Source organism: Lactuca sativa, chromosome 7 (genome assembly GCF_002870075.4).
Source record: "Lactuca sativa cultivar Salinas chromosome 7, Lsat_Salinas_v11, whole genome shotgun sequence".
Lineage (NCBI taxonomy): Eukaryota > Viridiplantae > Streptophyta > Magnoliopsida > Asterales > Asteraceae > Lactuca > Lactuca sativa.
The window spans coordinates 170,461,431-170,465,848 of NC_056629.2; positions in this window are offsets into that span (position 1 = coordinate 170,461,431).

Genomic DNA, 4,418 nt, shown 5'->3' on the forward strand with positions numbered 1-4,418 from the left:
GAAGGACTTAGGGTTTGGGTTTCCCTTGATCATGTGATGTCCTAACATGGGTTAATATTATTATTCAGCATGGGAGGTTACTGATAGTTAGGAGAGCAGTTTCGTATTCTTCGGACAGAGGTGAGTTTTGATCTCACCATACCAATGGGTCTAAGGCACAAAGGCCGACCCATTTTATGTTAGGTATTATGTATGTTATTGCATGGAAGACCCTGGGAGGAGCCCATGACAATTGGATATAAGACCATGTGAGGTAGCCCATGGCATTCCCATGTTAAGACCATGTGGGGTAGCCCATGGCACAATGGTATAAGACCCTAGGGGGAGCCCATGACATCCTTGCAGGTTTATGTTTGTGTTATGTGTAGACATTTCTGTGATATATGATATGTTATGTGATTATGTATGTTATTGCATGGAAGACCCCGGGGGAGCCCCTGTCAATTTGATATAAGACCATGTGGAGGTAGCCCATGACACAACGATGTAAGACCTTGGGGGGAGCCCACGACATCCTTACAGGTTTTGAAAACCATTATGACTGGATTTTCTTAAATCATGGAAATGTATTTGACTATTCAAAAATGAAAAAAATTTCTTTGAAAAATTGGGTCGTTACAGATTTCTCATAACCGCTTTACAAGTTATGATACTATAGACAATATGTTTTGGTTCTCTATAAACCTTGACCAATAATGAGGTATCAAAGAGTTACATTAGTAATGTTGTTTATTTGTTTTTTCAGAAGTAACATTCTTTTTGTAACTAGTTATCCAAAATAATACGACAGTTACATTTTATATTGATTATATCTGTATGCACAAACTGTTGGATTAGTGTCTAAGCCCGTAACTATATTTGGTATGTACTTGACCCGGTTGCGCATGGTCCTTTTGGGTTGCCTTCACCAAAGCAACTTGACAGGATGATTTATGGAGAGAGAAAGGTTATTATGGTTTATTAATATATTATATGAATAATATATATTAAAAGAGAAATCATATAGTTTAATTCATATTGGTCAAGAATTAGTTCAGAATTAATTCTGTGGCTAAAAGAGATTAATTAAATAAAGGGGACTGGAACTGACAATTATAAGATAGTTGAGTTTGGGCTGTGAATCCTCGTGGGCATAAGGGGGACAAAATTTGAGTGGAAGCCCACTCTAATTTCGTCCAAGGAGGCCCTATTCCAGAAGGTTCTTTAGCTGTTTTGGGCCTAAGTCATCCAATTAGGGTTTTGACTGAAACCCTAGCGACTCAACTATATAAGGGACCCCAGGGCTTCAGTTTCCGCTACACCAAGAAACCCTAGAGTTACTGTAGCACCTAGTCCTTGGTGCGATCTTGTTTTATTTTTGTCTATGTATTTTGAATTTTTGGCCTTGGACTCGGCGAGTTGAAGGACCAACTCGCCGAGTAGAAGTGAGATGGGACGTGGGGTTTAAGTCGTCTACTCGACGAGTCGGGTTCCGAACTCGGCGAGTAGACGCTGTCTGGACAAAAACCCTAATCTAAGGGTTTTCACCCTATTTAAACAATGTTATGTCGTCCAAAACATCCCTTATGCTCCAAAAACACCTCTCATTGAAATGCTAACCGTCATTAAAGAAATTTAAGCCTTATTGGTGGATTTTGGTGCTTGTGGTCTTAAGAAGGAAGGAGAAAAGATTGAGGTAGCAAGTAGAGACCAAGGGAACCCGAAATTGTGCACTTTCTACAGCTCATTGAAGGTAAAAAGTTGTAACCTTGCTCATTCATTTGTTAGATCCCTCTTTGGGGAGATTTAGGGCTTTTATAAGCCATTTTTGGTGGCCAACCATGTTTGCAAACATGGTTGGGGGTTAAATCTTCTGAATCACATCATTTAAGGGGTCACAAGGCAGATTTGAGTGGCTTTTGCACCCATGAAAGGCCCCACACATCTTAAGAGCTTGTTTTATGTCTTTTTGAGCTCAATGTCCCATGCAAACACGTAAAGTTTGTAACTTTACGTGCTATATCGATTATAGAAACTTGGATCTATCTTTTGATCAAAGGTTGTACATCAGAAATCAAAGATTTAGAGTGTGGACATGACCAACTCGGCGAGTCCGTTCTTGGACTCGACGAGTCCGAGGCTTTGAGCCCCATATCTGTTGAGAGTCAAAGGAACCCAGTTGAGTGTTAGAAGGTTTGTAACCGGACAGAAAGAGTTACCCAATGCATTGGACGTGATTTTTGACCTGGAGTTCATGGGACTCGGGAAGTGCTAGAACAGACTCGACGAGTCCAAGGCAATCTTCTTAAGGATGAAGATGAGCTCGACGAGTTGTTCATCAACTCGGCGAGTCGAGGACAGAACTTGTTCATCAGATGAAGGTGAACTCGACAAGTTGTTCATCAAATCGGCGAGTCGGATGAGTTTTCATGTGATGTTCATATGAGAGAAGAACTCGTCGAGTTGGCGGCCCAACTCGACGAGTGGGGTCATGGATAAGGACGAGTAAAGGGTGAGCGACTCGGCGAGTTGACGGCCCAACTCTGCGAGTCGGGTCAACTTGAAGTTGACTTTGTCTGGACTTGGACTGACCCTGTTTAGGGTTGTACTTGCTATGTGTTGACCTGAAGGTCGTTGTGTAAGGATCGAGGAGTCGAAGGGAGTCTACTTGTTCGCCAAGGAGAATTCAAACACTGCACGACATTGAGGTGAGTTACCTTCCAGTAGGGGTGGGTCTAAGGCCACAATGCCGGCCCACCAAAAAGGAGTATTTAGAAGATAATGGTCTTTGTGATAATTATCTTGGCCTGGTTATGTGTTGCTTATGAGATTTATTTGGATGATATGTTATGTGTATAGTAGGGATTAGTTTCCCTAACAGTGGTCCGTATGTAACACCGAAATTTTCAAAACAAAATTTTCATTTAAAATAGTTTATCTCTTTAACATTTTTCATAAAAATCTCCTTTTTGTTTTAATTACAATACATGACTCTTTTGTTCAGTCAATTAATAAACCAGGATCCTCAAAACAAACTCTTCCTCTGGTGTGTACAATCGAGCCGGTGCCGTCCCGTGATCCTGAGAAAACCTGAAACATATAACACAAAACACTGTAAGCACGAAGCTTAGTGAGTTCCCCAAAATACCACGCATAACACGAACTAGCCACTCGAGGCTATAACTCTGCAGGCCCTTGAGCCCTAACTCTGTAGACCCTCTGGTCCTAGCTCTGTGAACCTTTCGGTTCTAACTCTGATATACTCTGATATACACATAGCATAAATCACATAGAAATAATAAATCCCAAGATATAAATAGCATAGAAATACACTGGCACATCTAACTCTGTGGACCCTCTGGTCCTAGCTCTGTGAACCTTCCGGTTCTAACTCTGATATACTCTAATATACACACGGCATAAATCACATAGAAATAATGCAGTGCAACATATCACATAAATAGCATACAATAACTCTGTCACATAACTCGGTTACCACTCAAGGTAAGGTATAGTGAGAAGACTCACCTCAAATATCTCGGTAAATCTCTGACTCGGTAGAAATATGGCCTAGCCTCCGCCTGATCACATAAAGTAAATACTCTCATAAATATAACTCTCGAGACTAGACTCAACTCTCTCTTGGAATCCTCATAAGGGTAAAAGACCGTTTTACCCCTCTCTTGACACAAAGACCCCATTATTGACCTAAACCCTAAAAGTCAACAAAGTCAACGGTCAAGCTTAGACCCGACTCGTCGAGTGCACTTGGGCGACTCGGCAAGTCTACACGTGTCCACTAACTCTCTAGTCTCGCTTGGCACGTCGAGCCCTTCCCCTTGCTCGACAAGTCACACCTGGCATGAATCGTGGGGCCACCCTGACTCAACTCGCCGAGTCTCAAGATCAACTCGGCGAGTTCCGCCTTGAACTCCAGTCCTCTAATCCCTCTCTGACTCACTGAGTTATTCCCCCAAATCGACAAGTCTACTCACTGAGTGATTTAAGGGAAACCCTAGCCCTACTCGCCGAGTCTGCCCTTGGACTCGGCGAGTTCATGCCATGCACAAACTCAATTGACCTCCTATGGTCAGATCTGTTCCTTTGATCCATAGATCTGACCTTCCCAAGCCGGATAAACACGTAAAGCTCGAATCTTGACACTCATGGGACGTCTAGGAGGTTTCACTTGGTGATTTAGCTCCAAAAATAATATCCTAAGCTCAACACCTCCATAGCTCAACATAAAGCAAGCTGAGATAAGCTCTCTAGACCACTATGGGTTCAGATCTGAAGTCCCAAAGCGAATAGGGGCCATATTCTCACAATTTCTTCCATTAAAGGACATGAAAACTCTACATCTATGGGTTCCTTCAACAAAACAGATAAACGGTCCATATAGTACCTCAAAGATGAAGTCTTTTGCTCGAAATCCACAG